At 39.1% G+C, this 23,605-nt stretch overlaps 1 pseudogene; it reads right to left on the reverse strand.

Moving 5' to 3' along the window:
- Positions 1-7,546: 7,546 nt before the first annotated feature.
- Positions 7,547-15,153, reverse strand: LOC100519670 (mitoferrin-1-like; annotated as a pseudogene).
- Between the last annotated feature and the right edge of the window lie 8,452 nt (positions 15,154-23,605).

A 23,605-nucleotide genomic window follows, 5' to 3' on the forward strand; every position in this document is an offset into this window, starting at 1 on the left:
GTGGGATCTGAGCCATGTCTGCAACCTACACCACAGCTCACGGCAACACCAGATCCTTAACCCACTGAGCAAAGCCAGGGATCAAACCCGTAACCTCATAGTTCCTAGTTGGATTCGTTTCTTCTGCACCATGATGGGAACTCCCCCATCTCCTTATTTTTTAAATGCCTTTTTCTTTTTTATTGTTGTTTATTTTTACTATTACCTCTCTGGAGCAGAGAGGGTAAGATTTATATCCCAGCTTGGATGATTATAAGACTTTATTTAAAACAAGCATACAGGGACACTGGATGAATTAATTAATATGTAAATCATCTAGAAAATGGTGTGCAAAATTCGTGGATATGCTTCAATATATCTCATAGGGGAGAGTATACACAGGTTTTCTCAAATTCTCCATTGTGACTCAGAGGGTTATGAATCTGACATAGTGTTCATGAGGATGCAGGTTAGATCTCTGGCCTCACTCAGGGGGTTAAGGATCTGGCATTGCCATGATCTGCAGCATAGGTCACAGATGGGGCTTAGATCAGGTGTTGCTGTGGCTGTGGCATAGGCCTCAGCTGCAGCTCCAATTCAACTCCTGGCCCAGGAACTTCCATATGCCACAGGTGCAGCCATGAAAAGAAAACAAAAAGTTTAAGGATCACAATTATTGTTGCTGCTGAAAGAAAAAAAAAAAAAAAGCATAACTTTTTTTTTTCTAGTTACATCTATTCGCTGAAAACATAGATCACATTTCTACCTCTCTGATCAGTTATTTTCTCTTTATCACCAGCACTATATTCACACCCACCTGCATAAATTATACTCTCCATCTTTTCCCCAAAGCCATGAGATAAGAGATGACATCAAGTTCTAGCCATCCTTTTACTAAAACCCAGTGTATATTCTTAGGTATGTGATGCTGTCTTTAAATCTGAGTGTTTGAGGAAGCCTATTTCTGGATGCTATAACCCTCTACCCAATGACAGATTATCCTATATTTAACAGTAGATGCTACTAAAAAAATCACCAAATTGGCATTTTTTACCAGGTTCTCTATGGTTTTTTTTGTTGTTGTTGTTTTGCCAAGAGAATTTTAGTCATATTCTAAATCAGTTTTTTTCTTCTCAAGTTTTTGATACTCTGTTCAAATCATTGGCTCTACATCCTACTAGGTTTTCTAGGTTGAGCAGCATTTTGCAACAAAGGACTTCAGTCATTGATTTTAGTTATTAGTTTTCTCTTGTTTTGGAAAAAACAATCTCATTAGGGATAGGAAAATGAAACCATTGAGAAAAAAATGCAAGCATGCAGTTTCTGGAAATGAGTTCTAAGAGGCTCAGAAAGATGTCTCCCACTCACTTTGAGGAACTTCTTGAGCAAGACCATTCACTTTCTGCATTCCGACTGCTAAATTACCAATGCTTTGGGGGCTTCAAAGAAGAGGTTATTGATGCATAACACAAAGAATTCAAACACAAAGAGAGTGTGCTGGTCTACAATCTCGTAAATGCAATAGCAAAATCCAACAGTCTGAAAATTAAATGTTTTTTCCATAACTCATCTGGCACTGAAACATGACCTGACTTGGATTCATTTGGAAGTAAAACTTAACCTGTAGTATTGCGAGATTACTTTTAGTCATTTTTCATCCCTCTTGGTATAGTGTAAATTGTCCTAAGTTTTACTGTAGAAGGGCTAATATTGGATAATGGGGCCTGTCTTAGCCCTCCTCTGACAGTGTATATCACACAGGTATCTGTCTAAAACAGAGGATTCTGGGTGAAAAGCATTTCTAAATACATGAGCTTTCTCTAAAGAATTGTAGATCTAAGCTAACATTCATTTAATATATTTAATTTAAATAATTTCAAACATTAAAGCACTCCAATAACAATTTAACAATATAATATAGGAAAACATATAAGTTAACATCATAGAGGGTATGTTTTAATGAAATAACACTCTCTACTGAAGTTTTTTTTGGTTTAATTTGGGAGTTTATCATTTTTCCTATGATTTTTATGTTTCAATAGTAAGGGAATTTTTAGTTTTTTTTAAATTTTTTTTCTAGGTCAGTGTTTTTTGTTGTTATTTTTTTAACTTTTTTATTATTTTTTTTCAGCTGTACATGGTGACCCAGTTACACATACATGTATACATTCTTTTTTCTCACATTACATGTTCCATCATAAGTGCCTAGACAGAGTTCCCAGTGCTACACAGCAGGATCCCATTGCTAATCCATCCCAAGGCAACAGTCTGCATCTATTAACTCCAAGCTCCCAGTCCATCCCACTCCCTCCCCTTCCCACTTGGCAATGACAAGTCTATTCTCCAAGTCCATGATTTTCTTTTCTGTGGAAAGGTTCCTTTGTGCCTTATATTAAATTCCAGATATAAGTGATGTCATATGGTATTTTTCTTTCTCTTTCTGACTTACTTCACTCAGTATGAGAATCTCTAGTTCCACCCATGTTGCTGCAAATGGCATTATTTCGTTCTTTTTATGGCTGAGTAGTATTCCATCGTGTATATATTCCACATCTTCCTACTCCAATCATCTATCAGTGGGCATTTGGGTTGATTCCATGTCTTGGCTATTGTGAGTAGTGCTGCAAAGAATATGTGGGTGCATGTGTCTCTTTTAAGTTGAGTTTTCTCTGGCCCAAGAGTGGGATTGCTGGGTCATATGGTAGTTCTACATATAGATTTCTAAGGTACATCGATATTGTTCTCCATAGTGGTTGTACCAGCTTACATTCCCACCAACAGTGCAGGAGGGTTCCCTTTTTTCCACACCCCCTCCAGGCCTTGTTATTTGTGGACTTATTAACGATGGCCATTCTGACTGGTGTGAGGTGGTTATCTCATGGTAGTTTTGATTTGCATTTCTCTAATAATCAGTGATGTTGACCATTTTTTCATGTGCTTGTTGGCCATCTTTATATCTTCCTTGAAGAAATGTGTATTCAGGTCTTTTGCCCATTTTTCAATTGGGTTGGTGGCTTTTTTGCTGTTGAGTTGTATAAGTCCTTTGTATATTTTAGAGATTAAGCCCTTGTCAGTTGCATCACTTGAAACTATTTTCTCCCATTCTGTAAGTTGTCTTTTTGTTTTCTTTTTGGTTTCTTTTGCCATGCAAAATCTTGTCAGTTTGCTTAGGTCCCATTGGCTTATTTTTGCTTTTATTTCTGTTGCTTTGGGAGACTGACCTGATAAAACATTTGTAAGGTTGATGTCAGAGAATGTTTTGCCTATGTTCTCTTCCAGGAGTCTGATGGTATCTTGTCTTATATTTAAGTCTTTCAGCCATTTTGAGTTTATTTTTGTGCATGGCGTGAGGGTGTGTTCTAGTTTCATCGATTTGCATGTAGCTGTCCAGGTTTCCCAGCAATGCTTGCTGAAAAGACTTTTCCCCATTTTATGTTCTTGCCTCCTTTGTCAAAGATTAATTGACCGTAGGTGTCTGAGTTTACTTCTGGGTTCTCTCTTCTGTTCCATTGGTCTCTATGTCAGTTTTGGTACCAGTACCACACTGTCTTGATGACTGTGGCTTTGTAATAGTGCCTGAAGTCTGGGAGAGTTATGCCTCCTGCTTGGTTTTTGTTCCTCAAAATTGCCTTGGAAATTCTGGGTCTTTTGTTGTTCCATATAAATTTTTGGATTTTTTGTTGTAGATCTGTGAAAAATGTCATGGGTAATTTGATAGGTATTGCATTGGATCTGTAGATCGCTTTGGGTAGTACGGCCATTTTGACAATATTAATTTTTCCAACCCAAGAATATGGAATATCTTTCCGTTTCTTTGAATCCTCTTTAATTTCCTTGATTAATGTTTTATAGTTCTCGGCATATAAGTCCTTGCCTCCTTGGTCAGGTGTATCCCCAGGTTTTTGATTTTTTGTGGTGCAATTTTAAAAGGTATTGTATTTTTGTATTCCTTTTCTAATATTTCATTGTTATTATACAGAAATGCAGGTGATTTCTGAATATTAGTCTTATATTATGCTACTTTGCTGAATTTTTTGATCAGTTCAAGTAGTTTTGGGGTTGAGTCCTTAGGGTTTTCTATGTATAGTATCATGTCATCTTCATACAGTGACAGTTTTACCTCTTCTCTTCCTATTTGGATGCCTTTAATTCCTTTCGTTTGTCTGATTGCTGTGGCTAGGACTTCCAATACTATGTTGAATAACAGTGGTGAGAGTGGGCATCCTTGTCTTGCTCCAGATTTCAGTGGGAAGGCTTTCAGCTTTTCTCCTTTGAGTATTATATTTTCTGGGGTTTATCATAAATGGCTTTTTTTAAGTTAAGGTATGTTCCCTCTATACCCACTTGGGTAAGAATTTTTATCATGAATGGATGTTGGACTTTGTCAAATGCTTTTTCTGCATCTATTGATGATCATGTGGTTTTTGACTTTTCTTTTGTTAATGTGATATATGATGTTGATTGATTTGTGTATGTTGAACCATCCTTGTGCACCTGGGATGAATCCCACCTTGTTGTGCTGTAAAATCTTTTTGATATGTTGTTGGATTCAGTTGGCTAAAATTTTGTTGAGAATTTTTGTGTCTATATTCATCAAAGATATTGGCTGATAGTTTTCTTTTTTGGTGGTATATTTGTCTGGTTTTGGAATTAGGAGATAGTGGCATCATAGAATGCCTTTGGGAGTGTTCCTTTTACTTCAAATTTTTGGAGAAGTTTAGGGAGGATGGGCATAAGTTTCTCTTTGTATTTTTGGTAGAATTCACCTGTGAAGCCATCTGGTCCTGGACTTTTATTTGTAGAGAGTGTTTTTATGACATATTCAATTTCATTTCTAGTGATCAGTCTGTTCAGTTGATCTATTTCTTCTTGATTCAGTTTTGGCAGGCTGTAAGTCTCTAGAAAGATGCCCATTTCTTCTTGGGTTGTTGAATTTGTTGGCATATAATTGTTGATAGTATTCTCTCATGGTTTTTTGTATTTCTGCAGTATCCATTGTGACTTATTTTTCATTTCTGATTTTGTTTATTTGGGTTTTCTTTCTACTCTTCTTCGTGAGTCTAACCAGAGGTTTGTCAATTTTGGTTACCTTTTCAAAGAGCCAGCTGTTGGTTTGATTGATTTTGTCTATTGTTTCTTGAGTATCTATTTTATTGATTTCCTCTTTGATCTTTATGATTTCCTTCCTTCTGCTGACCTTAGGTTTTGTTTGTCCTTCTTTTTCTAATTCATTTGGGTGTTGGGTTAAGTTGTCCATTTGAGATTTTTCTTCTTTTTTGAGGAAGGCCTGTATTGCTATGAACTTCCCTCTAAGCAATGCTTTTGGGGCATCCCATGGATTTTGAGTGGTTGTGTCTTCATTATCATTTGTCTCAAGGTATTTTTTAATTTCCTTCTTGATTTCCTCATTGACCCATTGGTTTTTTAGTAGCATGTTGATTAGTCTCCATGTAGTCATTTTTTTCTCATTTCTTTTCCTGTGGTTGATTTCTAGTTTCATGCCATTGTGGTCAGAGAAGATACTTGAAATAATTTCTATACTCTTAAATTGGTAGATGTTAGATTTGTGCCCTAATATGTGATCAATTCTTGAGAATGTTCCATGCACACTTGAAAAGAATGTGTATTCTGATTTTTTTGGATGTAATGTCCTGAAAATGTGAATTAAGTCTACTTTTCTATTGTTTCCTTTAGGATCTCTGTTGCTTTATTAATTTTCTCTCTAGAGGATCTGTCCCTTAATGTGAATGGGGTGTTATAATCTCCTACTATGATTGTATTCCCATCAATTTCTCTATTTATGTCTGTTAGTATTTGTTGTACATATCTGGGTTCTCCTATGTTAGGGGTATATACATTGATGATTGTAATATCCTCTTCTTGAATGGATCCTTTAAGCATTAAGTAGTGTCCTTCTTTGTCTTTCTTGATGGCCTTTGTTTTAAAGTCTATTTTGTCTGATATGAGTATGTAACTCCTGCTTTCCTGTCTTGACCATTGGCATGAAATATCTTTTCCTATCCCCTCACTTTCAATCTACATATTTCCTTTGCCCTAAGGTCAGTTTCTTGTAGGCAGCAGATTGAATGTTTTTAGTTCCTTATCCAATCTGCCACTCTGTGTCTTTCGATTGGAACATTCAGTCCATTGAAATTTAAGGTGATTATTGATAGATGTTTATTTATTGCTATTTTAAACCTTGTTTTCCAGTTGATTCTATGTTTCCTTTTTTTTTTTTTTTTTTTTTGTCTTTTTGCCATTTCTTGGGCCGCTCCCGTGGCATATGGAGGTTCCCAGGCTAGGGGTCAAATCGGAGCTGTAGCCACCAGCCTACGCCAGAGCCACAGCAATGCAGGATCCGAGCCGCATCTGCGAGCTACACCACAGCTCACGGCAATGCCAGATCGTTAACCCACTGAGCAAGGGCAGGGATCGAACCCACAACCTCATGGTTCCTAGTTGGTTTTTTTAACCACTGCGCCACAACGGGAACTCCTATGTTTCTCTTTTCTTCTTTTTGTTTTTTTGTTTGGATGGTTTCTATTTATTTTATGCTTGAGTACTTTTCTTTTCAGTTTTTGTGAATGTAATGTTTGGTTTTGATTTGTGGTTGCCCTGTGTTTTAAGTATGTTAACCCCTTCCTATATCTGCTTGCTTTAGCCTGATAGTCATATAGGCTCAAACACATCATTAAAATAAAAAAATAGTCTATTTTTTTCTTATTTCCCTTGCCCACATTGTGTGATTTTGATATCTTTTTTTTAACATCTTAATGATTAGATATGTATGCTGGCTTATTTAAGTGACAGCTTTCTGATTGTGGTTTCCTCAATCCTAGTTCTTCCTCTCCTTTTTCTTTTTAAACTTAGAGAAGCCCTTTCAGTATTTCTTTTAGAATGGGTTTAGTATTGCCATACTCTTTTAGCTTTTGTTTGTTGGAGAAATTCTTTATTTCCCCTTCTATTTTAAATGATATTCTTGCTTGTTAGAGTATTCTAGGTTGCATATTTTTCTCCTTTCAGTGCTTTAAATATATCTTGCCATTCCCTCCTTGCCTGAAGAGTTTCTGTAGAGAAATCAGCTGATAGCCTTAGTGGGGTTGCCTTATAATTAACTCTTTGCTTTTCTCTTGCTGTCTTTAGAATCCTCCCTTTATCTTTAACTTTTGCCATTTTTTTAAAAAGATCATCCATCTATTTTATACTGTGTACTGGAACTTTTATATACATAATTTTTTCTCCTCTTTAATGTTTTCAGTCACTGCCCATTTTCTTCCTTCCTTTGTGATCTGATTCTAGGGGAGGAGCTGCTACACAGAAACAGAGAAGCCACTACACTCTCAGAAGGGGAGGAAGAGAAAAAGAAATTTCTCTATCCTCTTCCAAAATCTTTCCCCACCTTTCACCAGCTGGGATATCACTGCAAACGGCCCTTGGGGAAGCAGCTGTCCCATCCCCTACTCTTTCTAGGGCATCAGGGAGCAGAAGCCCCGTCCTACACATACACTGCCCCAATAATCTTGGTGCCAGGGTGAGGGAAATGGAAGCAGGCTGGGAGAGCCTCTGCACAATCCGAGCTTCCAGAATCACTGCTCACAGCCTGCTTCTTTAGTACAGAGTTCGATTCTCCAGCTTGTGCTTGGTAAGGAAGTACTTGAAGAACCCATAGATGGACCAGGAGATGGCCATGGAGAGCATCTGGTAGATGACCTGGGCCTGTATGCCTCTGAAGTAGCCAGGCAGCCCATTGAACTGGTACACTGTCCGGAAGGCATTAGCCATGCCCAACAGCTGACCGCTAATATTGGCCAGACTGAGGGCCATGTTCTACTGAGTTGGAGAGGAGGGTTGAGGAGGGTCTTGCAGATGTCCAGGGTGGTAGTGGCAGCTGCAGCCAGGGCCCCAACCAGCCTACCTGAGATGATGTGGGACTTTGGGTTGTAGCCCTGGTAAGGGTTGATCTGCTCCTGCAGGAACTCATAGGTGATGAAGCAGATGGACTGGAAGGGAATGTTCATGGTCAGCTTCATGGTGTAACTCTGGTAGAAGGCCCCCAAGCCCTCAGTCCCCCAAACTGTCCTGATGCAGCTAAGGGCTGACCAGTGCAGCGAGTGGTACATCTTCATGTGCTGTTTCACCACTTCTGCTGGATTCATTACTGCATCATGGAGCAGGGTGGCCATACTCCCAGCTATCCCTTTTAAAGCTTAGTTAGATGTTGCCATTGTAGAGACCTGTTGGACCAGTTTTTTAAAAAATAGTCTCAAGGAAGCTGCCCAGATAACTTTTTTTTTTGGAATCCAGCATTCAAAAGTTTTGTTTCTATTCAGGATTTTTTTTTCCCCTAGATCTGATAATGAATTGCTTTTGAGGGTAAAAAAAACAAAAACAAAAACAAAAAAAAACCCGGCAAAACCCATTCAACAATGAAACACCTCTGTCACTGATTTCCCCCCCACCACCACTTCAGAAAGCCAAAGAGGGGAATGAAAAAAGCACACGCGTATGTGTGTGCGTGTGTTTGGGTGTGTGTGCACACACGACTCTAGAGTCCTTGATTCATAAGCAAGCACAGCGGAGATGAGTCCTCAGGCTGCTGCGTCACGAGAGCCCTGGGGAAGGGTCTGTTGAAGGAGAGACCTTTCTAACTCCAGACAAATGCTTGCAAATACCATTTGCTAGGTGGCTATTCCCTTGATGGTGGAAAGCAGCATTTAAAGTCCTTTTCATGTTTTCATAGAAGGCAAAATACATGGCGTGTGCCAGACCCTCACCCATTATCATCACGTTGAAGCCTCACAAGGGTCTCCAGAAGCCTTCAGTCCATAAGATTTTCTTGAGGGCTCCGTAGACCCTTGTGTAACGGGCTTTGGGATCTGGATTCAAACTCTGCATTCATGTCTTCACTGAGTCTACCGGGTATATGACCCAGCGTTCTAGGATCCTTGCCATCGCTCCAGCTGTCATGTGGGTGGATAAGGAGGCTCTGAACAGCAGGTTCTTGCAGTCCTCTGACCTGGCGTCCCTGCAGCCGCCAATGACTCAGGTGTCCCCATCCATCCTGGGCCCCCCAGCCTGGCTCCAACCTCCAGCTCCCAGGGCGCTGGCACCAGAGGCTGCAGGAGGCAAGTGCTGAGGGGGAGGAAGTGAAAAACTTCACTTCTTTAAAGTGGGAACCACCTCCCCTGGTGCTGCGGTGCCTGACATGATGGTGGGCTGGGGTGGATCCTGCCATTTTTATTATAATATATCTTGTTGTGGGCCTGTTTGGGTTCAACTTGTTTAGGGCCCTCTGTGCTTCCTGTATCTTGATATAAGTATCCTTTAGATTTGGAAAGTTTTCAGTCATAATTTCTTCAAATATATTTTCAATCACCTTTTCTTTTTCTTCTCCTTCTGGATTTCCCATTATATGAAGATTGTCCTGCTTTATGTTATCCCACAGGTCTCTTATATTGCTTTCCTGTTTTTTGATTTGGTTTTCTGTCTGCTGTCCTGTTTGGGTGATTACCATTAGTCTATCTTCCACATCACTAGTTTGTTCCTCTGCATCATTCATTCTGGTCTTTACTGCCTTTAGCTCAGTTTGTATCTCTGCAAATGAATTTTCTAGTTTTCCTTGGCTCCTCCTTATATTTTCTAGTTCCTTTCTGAGGGTATCTGCATTACTGTTCATATCCTCTCTTAACTCCTTCAGTATTTTCACTATCTCCCTTTTGAACTCAAAGTCTGTCAAACTGCAGAGGTCTGTTTCATTGTTGACTGCTTTAGGTGAATTCTTCTGTTGCTTTAACCGGGAATGGTTCCTGAGCTTCTTCCTCTTGCTTGTGTTTTTCTTTTTCTCCAGAGCCTAAATGTCAGTGCCCAGCCCCCAGCCAAGCATCTCAGGCTGTGGTGTCTGTGCCAGTGGTTCAGATGATCTGTGCATCTCTCACTCTACTTTTAGGTTCTCAGACCTGCTACTGCACTTTCTTCTCCAGTGTCTTGGAGATCCCTCCGACTTGGCTGATCTTTCTGTGGGTTAGTTAGGTGGCTTCCCAGGGTGTGGGTTCCCTTTCTCTTTCAAAGCTCCCTCTCAGGAATGTTAGTTCCATCATGATTCCTTTTCTCTCTCTCTTTTTCTTTTGTTCTACCCAGTTATGTCAAGAGTTTCTTGCCCTTTTTGGAGGTTTAAGTTCTGCCAGCATTCAGTTGATGTTCTGTGTGAGTTATTTTACATGTAAATGTGTTTTTTTTATGTGTTTGTGAGAGAGGGTTAGTGCATCCTCTTACTCTTCCACCATCTTGTCTTCTCCTTTTTTCAAGATTATTTTTATTACGATCTAAAAATAGGATTTCCCATCATGGTTCAGTGGTAATCAACCTGATGAGTATCCATGGGTACTAATGGGTTCAATCCTTAGCCTCACTCAGTGAGTTAAGATTTCAGCATTGCCATGAGCTGTTGTGTCGGTCGCAGGTGTGGCTGGAATCTAACATTGCTGTGGCTGCAGCCTAGGCTGGCAGCTACAGCTCCTGTTTGACCCCTAGCCTGTGAACCACCATATGTCATGGGTGCGGCCCTGAAAAAAAAAAAGTGAAAAGAATAAAAACATCTGAAAAAGAAGAGTAATAATCATAGCTAACATTTATTGCACCCTGAAGACTTGCTAGGTGCTATTAAGCAATTTACATACATTATAAGTAATTCCTCTACAAAGCCAAAAAATAGGATTTTTATTGTACTTAATAAATAAGGAAGCTAAGGCACATACTGATTAAATAACACTCAAGGATACATTTACAAGAGGTTAAGAAGGAATCTGAATCTAATTGACCCAACTCTGGAGCCTATACATGAAACCCAATGGTTCTGTAATGATGAGAAGCTGACCCTGAGATGTATTATAGTATAATGTTGAGTAGTTTTGTCTCAAAAATAAACAGGCATGCTAAAACTGATGAGCAAAACCATGATAAGTGTTCAATTTTATAGCAACACAAAAGAGCATACAATTTAGTGGCTTAGAAAATTACTATCTCTAATAGATTTTATGACTTGACAGGGCTCAGCTGGCTAGTCCTTGGTGGGGTTTTTCATACAATTCCAGCTCAATAGTGACTGGAGCTGGAATCATCTGAAGGTCCATCTAGGCACATGTCCAAGGTGGTCCATTCATGCAGTTGACACCTGCTACTGACTGTTAACTGGGGGCTGTAACTGGAGCACTTACACTGCACCCTCCACATGACTTGGAATTTTCATGGGATTGTTACTATGTTCTGAAATGGAAGGTTCCTAGAAAAAGTGTTGTAAGAAACTGTAAGACATGACTTGGCTTCAGAAGTTCCAGAACATCTCTTCTTTTCTTTGTCTTTTGTCCTTTTAGGGCTGCACCAGCAGCATATGGAGGTTCTCAGGCTAGGGGTCTAATTGGAGCTGTAGCCGTCAGCCTACACCACAGCCACAGCAATGCCAGATCCAAGCTGTGTCTACAACCTACCACAGCTCATGGCAATGCCAGATCCTTAACCCACTGAGTGAGGTCAAGGATCGAACCTGCAACCTCATGGTTCCTAGTTAGATTCGTTTCCACTGTGCCACAATGGGAACTCCCCAGAACATCTCTTCTGCTGCATTCTATTCAGCACACAGGTCACTGAGTCCAGTCCAGAGTCAGGACAAGAGTAATGTGAACCCACCTCTTGATGTGACGAGCAACATATGCACCAAGAGGAAAGTAGTCAATGGGAGACATCTCTGGATACTATTTTCCTCTGATCACCTGCTGGTCACCACAATTTACATCTTTCTCCAGTAAAAGTGGACTTGCCACTACTCCCAAGGTCCCCAACAGTCTTCATTACTATGACATCAGTTGAAAGCTTGAGATCTTCTTATTTAAATTACATTCAGGTACAGATGACATAGTTCCTTGGGTACACACATATCTCATTTTATTGCATTTTGCTTTACTGAGCTTAAAGATATTGCATTTTTATAACAAATTGAAAGTTTGTGGTAACTCTGCATCAAGCAAATCTATTGGTGCCATTTTTCCAGTGGCATTCACTCACTTTGTGTCTCTGTGTCACATTTTGGTAATTCTTGAGATATTTCATGATTTTTCATTATTATTATATTTGTTAAGGTGATCTGTGATCAGTGATCTCTGATGTTACAATTGTAATTGTTTTGGCATTTCTGGCAATAAAGTATTTTTTTAAGATATGTACTTGTGGAAGTTCTCTGATGTCCTAGTGGGTTGAGGCTCCTGTGTTCTCACCACTGAGGCTCTGGTTGCTGCTGTGTGTTGTAGGTTCTATCCCTGGCCCAGGAACTTCCACATACTACCAGTGTGGCAAAAAAAGAAAAAAAAATCCAAAAAAAAAAAAAAGAGAGAGAGAGAGAGAGAGAGAAAATGAAAGAGAGAACCTGAAATAAACATTGCAACTATCTTTAAAAAAAAAAAAGATATGTACTTTTTTTAGGCATAGTGCCATTGCTCACTTAATAGACTAGAGTATAACATACTTCTAAACATAAGTTTTATGGCCACTGGGAAACCAAAAAAATCTATGTGATCCACTTTATTGCAAAATCTGCTTGGCTGTGGCTATCTGTAATTGAATCTGCAATATCTCCAAGGTGAGCCTGCAAAGTATGTTTTTCCTCAATCTGGAGACCTGTGCACTAAAGAGACAAGCTTTCTTCCCCTCCCCCCACGCAGCAGCATCCCTGCATGAGGTCATGATACAGGAATGGGAAAACCACAATAAATGTCCTCCTTAAAAACAGCAGGATGGGTATGGCTAAACTAGTCAGCATCTGGTCCAAAACAATTCTGAAATCCTGGCAGGTACCAGAGTCCATCCACTCCTTGGCAGTGGTTCTTCAGGACCTTGGGTTGTACCCTCTGGACTCTTTGCTCTTCATTTTGAGCCCATCTTCCTTTTCTATAAGAAATCATCCACATTTTACTGCTGAGTAGTTTCCTCAAAATGCCTCCTGCCTAAAGAAATTCGGGGACTTTTAGGTCCTTTTGAAACTTTTAATCCAAGAAGACTGTGCTTCTAACAATGCCTCTTAAAAACTTAACATGTTTCCCATTTCTTATGGGGGTTCATTCTTTTATGCAAAAGCCATGGCCAAAGCTCTTTGGGATAAACCTACTTCTCCACCTTGGCCTGAGAGTCAGGGCACTGTGGGAAAATGCCCATAAGATTCTCAGAAGTGCTACATTCCTGCCCAGGGTCTGCAAGGCACACCCATAAGTCCTTCTGAGAGCCAACTGCTGGGTGTAATGGCTACACCCTTGACTGCATTTCCACCCTTAGCAACAGTTTCGCCCTGACACGAGAGTTACTAGTAATGTCCTTGATGTGATTTTTACCCAGGTACTTCCTTACCTAGAGTAAATGTCACTCCCTGGGAAACTGGCCCATAATTTAAAGAGTACCTCTTTTTAGCTCATCTCTCCTAGCTAAGAGAAAAAAAGAGGCAGTTTTGGCATGGACTCTCCTTGGCCAAATCCATGAGTTCTTTTTCACTGGCGGCATTTCTGTAGGCAACATTGTTGCCAAATTTGCTAGAGCTCTCTTTCTCCAGCTTCAATAGAAATTTCCTAACTGTCCCTCAGGTTTTATTAACAGTGCCCCCAAGACCCTTCAGTATTTAGCTGCTGCGTGGTCCCAAAGCCAATGCCACCATTTTAGGTCTTTGTTACAACAGAATCCTAGTTACAGAGCATCTTTGTTGCATGTATCTAGTACTGTGTAACAGTTTAACCTAAACTTACAGGCTCAAGACAGAAATTTATTGTTACTTCTACTGGTCCTGTGGTTTCACAGGGCTCAGCTGTATGTTCTACTTAGGGTCACTCATATGGTTGCAGTAGACAGTGTCTAGTGTTGGACTTTTATATATATATATATATATATATATATATATATATATATATATATGTGTGTGTATGTGTATACATATTCATATATATTTTTAAAAAGATGTGACAGCACAGACAACATCAGATCCTTAACCTTTTGAGCTACAACAGGAACTCTGATAGGAATTCTTGAAAGAGAAAAAAATAAAAGAGAGGGGAGGAAATTATCAAAGAACTAATACAAAAACATTTTCCAGAATAGAAGAACATATAAGTTTCCAGACTGAAAAGTCTCCCTGAGGGCCCAAAACGATATTTGAGAGAAAAGAATGGCAGCCAGGAACATTGTCCAGAGTGTTCAGAAGGAATGATTCTTAAAGCTGAGAAGGAGAGCAGGATGGGCAGAGAGAATAGATCAGATTCAAAGGGATTAAATGGAATCAAGAATGAGAATGGCCTGTTTAACTGCTCAACTGCAAAACTAGGAGCCTTAATTCATGGGAGGTCAAGATTCTAAAGTCTGAGAGATGATAAGGCCAACATGGATGTCTACGGCGAGTGCACCAGGATAAGTGCATGAGGATGATTGCTGCACTACTGTTTGTATAAGCAAAAATTCAGAAGAACCTAAAATCTATTAGTAGCTGTGAAATCAATTATAGCTAATATATATGACTTTAAGTAATTATAACAATTACACAAACAAATATACAAAATTATAACACTTTACAATGTTCTGACTATTTTTATTTTATTTTTTAAACTATTTTTTGTTTGTTTTATTTTTTTTTGTTTTGTTTTGTTTTTTTTTTTGTCTTTTTGCCTTTTCTAGGACTGCTCCCTCAGCATATGGAGGTTCCCAGGCTAGGGGTCTAATCGGAGCTGCATCTGTGACTTACACCACAGCTCACAGCAATGCCAGATCCTTAACCCACTGAGCAAAGCCAGGGATTGAATCTGAAACCTCATGGTTCCTAATCAGATTCGTTAAGCACTGAGCCACGACTGGAACTCCTAAACTTTATTTTTTTTATTAAAGTATAGTTGATTTACAGTGTGTTGTGTCAATTTCTGCTATACAGCATAGTGACCCAGTCATATATATACATATATATACATTCTTTTTCTCATACTATCTTTCATCATGTTCTATCCAAAGAGATTGGATGCAGTTCCCTGTTCTATTTATTCATTTTGCTTTTTTAGGACTGCACCCACAGCATATGAAATTTCCCAGGCTAGGGGTTGAATCAGAGTTGCAGCTGCTGGGTTATGCCCCTGACACAGCAATGCCACATCTGAGTTGCATCTGAGACCTACACCGCAGCTCACAGCAATGCCAGATCCTTTAACCCACTGAGCGAGGTCAGGGATCAAACCTGCCTCCTCATGGATACTAGTCAGATTCTTAACCCACTGAACCACAATGGGAACTCCTGTTCCAACTATTTAAAACAATTTACTCAACAAATGTTATTAAAGGATGAAATTAATTATATGTACTGACATGGAAAGAATTACATTATATATTATTACGTTTCAAAAAGTAATCTTCCAAATAATAATGTATGTATGAGATAATTTTTATTAAAGAATACATAGATAAGGGATAAATGAACTTATAGATGTACAATCATGGATAAAATAACTGGAAAGAAAGAAAGATCTCCATGTTATCAGTGACTATTTTGGAGAATAGTACTTAGAAGTTTACCTTTTATTATTACCTTGTATAGTTTCATGGTAGTTGGGTTTTTCCTTATAATGTGCAAATTAATTTTAAAAGACTATGTATTTCACTTATTTGTGATGATAGTACCATCTAGTGGTCTATGTCAAGTTAACTTTCTAAATAACTTTAAAATAATGTGATTTTTAATATTTTAATATCAAAATAAAAGCTAATAACTGCAGCACAGGAAAAACTTCTTTTAATGTGACACTTAAAAATAACAAACCTTGGAGTTCCCATCATGGCGCAGCGGTTAATGAATCTGACTAGGAACCTTGAGGTTGCAGGTTTGATCCCTGGCCTTGCTCAGTGGGTTAAGGATCCAGCGTTGCCGTGAGCTGTGGTGTAGGTCTCAGATGTGGTTCAGATCCCGTGTTGCTATGGCTCTGGCATAGGCCAGTGGCTACAGCTCTGATTAGACTCCTAGCCTGAGAACCTCCATATGCCGAGGGACCAGCCCTAGAAAAAGGCAAAAAGACAAAAAAAAAAAAAAAAAAAAAAAAAAAAAACCTTCAGAATTCCCATTGTGGCTCAGCAGAAACAAACCTGACAAGTATCCATGAGGATGCAGTTTTGATCCCTGGCCTTGCTCAGTGGGTTAAGGATCTGGCATTGCTGTGAACTGTGGTGTAGGCCAGGAGATACAGCTCCAATTCAACCCCTAGCCTGGGATTCTCCATGTACCATGGATACAGCCCTTAAAAAAAAAAAAAAAAAAAAAAAAAAAAAAGACAAACCACCCCCCAAAACCTCATGTTATGCTAAGTGAAATAAGTCAGACATAGAAAGATAAATACTGTATTTCACTTACATGTGGAATCTAAAAAAAAAAAAAACAAAAGAAAACAAAACAGAAACAGACTCATGGCTACAGAGCTTAAACTGGTAGCTGGCGGTTGCTTGTGGGAACAGACTAAAGAGGTGAAGGAGATTAAGAGGTAAAAACTTCCAATTACATAAGAAATAAGTCATGGGGATGTAATGTACATACGGAAGCATAATTAATATTCGTGTAACAACTTTGACGGTTTCAAATGATAACTGACATCGTGGTGATCATTTCATAAAGTAGAAAATTGTCAAATCATTACGTTGTACATCTGAAACTAACAATATACTGTATGTTAATTATAACTCAGTTATGGAGTTCCCATCGTGGCGCAGTGGTTAACCAATCCGACTAGGAACCATGAGGTTTCGGGTTCGATCCCTGCTCTTGCTCAGTGGGTTAACGATCCGGCGTTGCCGTGAGCTGTGGTGTAGGTTGCAGACGCGGCTTGGATCCCGCGTTGCTGAGGCTCTGGCGTAGGCCAGTGGCTACAGCTCCGATTCAACCCCTAGCCTGGGAACCTCCATATGCCGTGGGAGAGGCCCAAAGAAATACCAAAAAGACAAAAAATTAAAATAAAAAATAAAAAATAAAAAAATGATTAAAAAAAATAACTCAGTTACTTTTCAAAGAAAAGGGGTGAATGGCCTTGAATTGATAATAGGTTTGAGCTGTAAACTGATCTTGAGTTGTTAATTGTCGAAGCTGGATAACTATACCTTGGTACCTGTTTGAGTATATATTTTAATTTCTCAGCTATCGAGTTAATAATAATTTTAAAAAATAAAAAGAAAAAACATTATAACTTCATTTAAAAGATTTTATATCTTATGGAGTTCCTGTCATGGCTCAGTGGTTAATGAATCCAACTAGGAACCATGAGGTTGCTGGTTCGATCCCTGACCTTACTCAGTGGGTTAAGAACCCGGCGTTGCCGTGAGCTGTGGTGTAGGTTGCAGACGCAGCTCCGGATCCCGAGTTGCTGTGGCTCTGGCATAGGCTGGCAGCTACAGCTCTGATTAGACCCCTAGCCTGGGAATCTCCATATGCTGTGGGTGCGGCCATAGAAAAGACAAAAAGACAAAAAAAAAATTATATCTTAGAGTAATCTATCTGCAAGATATATTAAATGGAAAAACGAAAATACATAAAAATATGTGTATGATAATCTAGCAAAGTATTTTTGCATATTTGATTGCATATGCATAAAATATCTCTGGAATCCTCATACACACCCTAGTGAATTTGGTCGTCTTTAGTGAAGGTAAGTAAGTGGCTAAAACAGCGATGAGAGCAAGAACTTTGTGTATGTTCCCTTTTGAACCTTTTGAATTTTAAACTTTTATGCAAAATGTAAATTAAAAACAAAGTCCAAATGAAGTCCGTATCTAAAGAGAATTTGCCCTGTGTCACTTTCAGAGTAACAATGTTATAAACACATTCCTAATCTTTATATGTCTTATCTACACCATGTGTTAGTAGGATTTTCCTTGAAATAAAATAAAGAGGTTCACAGAATCAAATAACCTCTTTATGGTCCAAGTCCAGAACCCAACTTAAACACTTTGAGAAAAGCCAAACCACAAGAATTTCTCTTCTCTGAGAAAAAGTCACAGTTTGCTTCCCACCCTACATCCTCACCAGGGTTTAAGGGGCCCAAGTTCTCCAGGTCCTAATAGGAGGCCAGGATTACCTCATCTTGAGAGAATGTTCACTACTAAAGGGAGCAAGTGTCAGCACCAGAAGAGAAGGCCCTGGTCCCTGAGATCAAGTTCATCTTCAAGAGCAGTGATCTTTGACCAATCTATTACTCAGAGTCAACTTAGAGGAATCAACAAAAGCTTACCTAGCTACCAGCAAGTCACAGTCAGTGTACCCATGATGTTCTCCAGGTACGCAAAGATGCTTAGTGATGGCAGTAACCTTCTGAGGGTTAAGAGCTGGGTGAACAGGAGTTCCTGTTGTGGCTCAGCAGGGTTAATATCCAGACAGAGTGTCCACGAGGTTTGATCCCTGGCCTCACTCTGTGGGTTAAGGATCCGGTGTTGCTGTGGCTGCGGTATAGGCCAGCAGCTGTAGCTCTGATTCAATGCCTAGCCTGGGAATTTCTGTATGCCACAGGTGCAGCATAAGAAAAACAAAAGAGAGAAAGAAAAGAAGAAAAGAAAAGGAAAGAAAAGAAAAGAAAAGAAAAGAAAAGAAAAGAAAAGAAAAGAAAAGAAAAGGAAAGAAAAAGAGTTAGTGAACAACATGACAAGATTGATTAGTATATTTGAATCATCTTGCAGATTTCAAGTGCTATCTTCAGCCCATGCTTTTCAAGAGTTTTACCAGCAACCAGACAGAGGAAACAATATGCTTATCAAATCTGAGAAAGACTCAAAGCTGTGAGAGATGCTCCATCCGTTACACAACAAAACTAGAAACTAACAAGATAGAATTTAGGAGACAGAAATGTAAAGACTTACACCTATTTTCAAAGAAACCATCTCAGCTACTGCAGGATCTGGTGTTGCCATGGCTGTGGGGTAGTCCTCAGATACAGATCCCATTTGACCCCTGGCCTCGGAACTTCCATATGCTGCAGGTGCAGCCCCCCCCAAAAAAAGGAAGGGACTGCCTCCAGAAGCTGTATGTCCTTCCATGCCAGAGAGCCTGGGTGCAGCTGTCCGGCATGGAGATGTTTGCAGGTCACAGGTGGCCCTGGTGAGAGCTTCCAGTGCAATGTGGAAAGTGGCTGGGCTGCCATAGGAGAAAGCACTTAGCCTTCCCTCACAGTGTAATGGTTGCTCTAGGTTTTTATCAGTGCCTCTCAAACTGAGGAACATAACTCCTACCTGTAACTTGCTGGGGACTCTGGTGGTAAAAGTACAGCCGAGGAGGGAGGAGGCTGAATTGGAACCCCGCAAAACGTGGTTTGTGGGAGGGCCCTGAGTTGCCCTTGCCTTCTCAGACATCTGTATGGTACTCTTGACATTTTTTTTTCTTTCTTAGGGCCACACCTGTGGCATATGGAAGTTCCCAGGCTAGAGGTTAAATCAGAACTGCAGCTGCTGGCCTATACCACAGACCTACAGCTCACAGCAATGCCGGATCCTTAACCCACCGAGCAAGACCAGGAATTGAACCAGCATTCTCATGGATACTAGTCGGGTTTGTTATCAATGAACCACAGTGGGAACTCCCTATTCCTCGCATTTTGAGAGAGATCACAGACTTTCATTCACAGGACATATAAACTCTAGTGTCTCTTAGAATAACTCCCTCCACCCAAAGACCTCATTGTGGGAATACTTAAATGTTGCTGTAGTCTTCCCAGAAGCGTTGCTCTTATTCCTGCATTAATTTATTCATTCATGCTTTTAAAGTTAAAAAAAAAGTATATCAAATAAGAGAAAATAAAGGAATGAGACCTCCTGATGAAATAAACAGCAAAAGGGCTACTCAAAAGAGCAATAAATAGCAAGGCAAGCTGACAGCTATCTGTAAAGTCCCAAGATAAACAGTGGTTGGAAAGTTAATTGTTTACCAAACTCCTGTATGTTCAGCCTGGCTTATCCTTAAAAGAGGCTATAGAAATTGACCTGTGTTCAGTCACGTCACTCGTAAACTACCAGTTGCAGCTCTGGTGCGTGTCAGCCTCGGGCCGGCTCTGCTGGCTCAGAGCTGTATATATGGGTGGTGTTTGCAGAGGGTGTGATAGGAAAAGTCGATAACTGAATTTCATTCATACCATTTCCTGTTTCCTTCTTCAGACTTCAGAAGGTTCCCCCCCACCCCTTAGGAATACAGATTCTCCTTGGACAAATTCTAATGAAAACTCCCTGCTGGGAGATTACTAAACTTTGGTTTATGAAGTGGCATCAGGAAACGCCTGAGTTTCCATGGTCTGGTAGATAGAGTGCAGTGAAATATTTATTAACGGACACAACCTGTCCTGTCTTGACCCTGAGACACTGCAGCCTCTGTCTGATCAGGCTCATGGGTTTCTGCCTAGCCTCTGCCAGGGACAGAAATAATTCTGGTAAGTCTTTATAAAATCCTCATGCTTTTCATCTCAAAATGAAACTCCTTTTTTATTAGCCCTTACTGACCAGTATTATACTTTATCACCATAACTATCAGATTCCACATACTGTTCTTTCCTGGAGATATTTTTTAAGTAAAAGAAATCCAGCTTAAAAGAAGAAAACTACACTTTGTAGAACAGTCCCTCCGAATATTTTTCTCCTCCTTTGCTATGATTGGTTTCTTTGTGCTAGGTGTTTTGTTTTGTTTTTTTCCCCAAATTAGAAGATATGTATTTTTTCATTTAATTCCAAGGTGGAATTAAGCAAATTAAATGGAAACACAAGATTTCTCTCTGTTCTCCGACTTTACTAGTGTTGAAAGATGGTGCTGTATTTTGGTGAAGGCAAGAAATAATTTCAAGAGAAATATTTCTGAGGAACACAGTTAAGTAATGATTTATTTATTTTTAATTTAGACTGAAAGCAGAAAAACATCTCCTTCTGAGTATTTTAAAGGCTTTTTGTAAGCTAACTCTCATAACATAAATCTGTAACCAACATAATTTTGTTCTAGTTATTCAACCAGCATTCTGAGGTAAAATGCCATGGGATATGCCTCAAAATTCAGATTGGATCACACTGATATTGATGGCCTATTGTATAATAAGCCCAGAAAATCCACCTGGGCTCACAGAACAATTCTCTGTTGAGACTGAGTAGTAATTACATTATCAACAATAAAAACAAAAATTTTCTGGGATTCAATAGTCATAATTAATCTATACAAACACACACAAAATGCTGTTTTTCTTGTCTACAAGCCCAAGTCATTTTATCTAGGATTTAGCAGCAAAGACTCTTTATTATGAACATTTTCAAACATATAGGAAAAAAGAAATAATTACACTGAGAAAACCCAAATACCTACCATACAGATCCCTGCAGATTCCACAATGAACATTTTCCTATATTGGTTCTTTATATATTATCCAGTATCTATATATCTATCCACAAGTTTATCTTTACTTTCATGATGCATTTTAAAATTGCAGATCTCAAAGTTCTTGTTGTTGCACATTTGGTTAAGAACCAGACAAAGTACCCAGGAGGATGCAAATCTGATCCTTGGCCTTGCTCAGCGGGCTAAGGATTAGGCTTTGCCTCAAGGTATGGTGTAGGTCGCAGGTGCAGCTCAGATTCAACCCCTAGCCCAGGAACTTATAAAAAAATTAAAAATAAATTTGCAGATCTCAATTTATAGTGTTTAAACTGTACCCCTAAACACTCAGGGAAACATAGTGTTAACTTAGGTTTAACTAGTAAGAGTTGTTTTTCTTTTTCCTTGAGGTAACATTCATGTTCAGGGAAATGCACAAATCTTTAGTGTACCATTTGATGTGTTCTGATAAATACATACCTTGGTGTAATCCAAGCCCCTGTCAAGATGGAGAATGTATCCCTCATCCAAGATCTTAAAAGGCTTTCACCCCTGCCCAGTCAGTCTCCCCCCACCCCTAGGGGCAAACATTCTTCTTCTCTGTACAGTACATGAACATGCTTTTTTTTTTTTTTTAGATTAATTCATGTTTTCGCTTGAATCAGTAAGTCAGCTTTTTCACTTGTGGGTATCCACAATGGTATCCATCGCATGAATGCACCACAATTTGTTTATCCATCTTTTGCTGATGGACACTCAACAACCCATTTAGGGCTTTTAAAAACAAGTCTGCTGTGGACATTCTTACATGCATCTTTCTCTGGACCTTCGTTTGCAGCCTCTTGTGTAAACACCTAGGAGTAGCATTGCTGAGTCGTCATGTACTAATAATTTCAGTTTTCCAAAACACTATCAGAGCCTTTCCAAAGTGAACACATCACATGATCTTCCTCACTTCAGTTATTTCACATCCCTGCTCATTTTCAGGTGGTCAGCCCTTGTAATTTGCGTTATTCTGGTGGTTGGTGAATGCTGTCTTGTTTTGACTTTATTGGGTTGACCTGATGACTAACTCCGCTTAGCAATTTCCCACGGACTTACTGGTCATCTGTGTATCTTCCTTTATTTAACATCTATTCAAATATTTGGCTCATTTTTTTAAAAATTACGGTGTTTTTTTTTTTTTGATTACTGAGTTAGAGGAATTTTTATAAGTATATATTGCAGCTGCAAGTCCTGTGTCAGGTATATATCATGAATATATGCTTTCCCACTCTGTGGATTGCCCTTCATTCTCTTATGGGGGTAGTTTGATGAGTACTAGTTTTCATTTTGGTGACGTCTAATTACCTATATTATGTATGGTTATTAATTTTTGTGTGCTATATAAAGTCTCCTTTGATTCCCAAATTGCAAAGATATCTTCTAGGTTCTTTTTTCCTAGAAGTGTTATCATCCTACTTTTTTAGATTTATTTTTATTGAGGTAACATTGGTTTATAGCATTATATGTTTCATGTGTACAACATCATGTTTCTTCTATGTACCCTGCAGTGTGCTCACCATGGTAAACTTAGTTTTCATCTGTCATCATACAATTGACCTCCTTTACCCTTTTACCCGCTTAAGCCCTTCCCGCTCCCCTCTCCCTTTGGTAATCACTACTCTATTCTCTGTATTTATGCATTTGTGTTTCTTTGGCTTGGTTTGTTTATTTATTTTGGAGTTTTTGTTTGTTTATTTACATTCCACACATCAGTGAAATCATAGAGTATTTGTCTTCCTCCATCAGAGAAGTGTCCATCCATGCTATAACAAATGGTATTATTTCATCCTCTTTATGGCTGAGTAATATTCTCTTGTGTATGTGTATACAGACAGACACACACACACACACACACACAATCTCACTTTTTTATTCATCTCTTGATGAATGCTTAGGTTGTATCCATGTCCTGGCTATTGGAAATAATGTGTTGAACATGAAAATGCATATATATTTTTGAATTAGTGTTTTTATATTTTTTGCATAAATACCCAAAAGTGGGATAACTGGAACTGATGATAGTTCTATTCTTAATTTCTTGAGGAACCTCCATACGGTTCTCCACAGTGGCTGCACTACTTTACGTTCCCACCAATAGTGAATGAGAATTCCCTTGTCTCTACATCCAACATTTATTATTCCTTGTCTTTTTGACAGCAGCCATTCTGATAGGGGGTAGAAACTATCTCATTATTGTTCTTATTTGCA

The sequence above is a fragment of the Sus scrofa genome, chromosome 8 (assembly GCF_054392235.1).
Source record: "Sus scrofa isolate SSC_HxYL_T2T_F1_AM1 chromosome 8, Sscrofa_HxYL_maternal_Yorkshire_Landrace_v2.0, whole genome shotgun sequence".
Classification (NCBI taxonomy): domain Eukaryota; kingdom Metazoa; phylum Chordata; class Mammalia; order Artiodactyla; family Suidae; genus Sus; species Sus scrofa.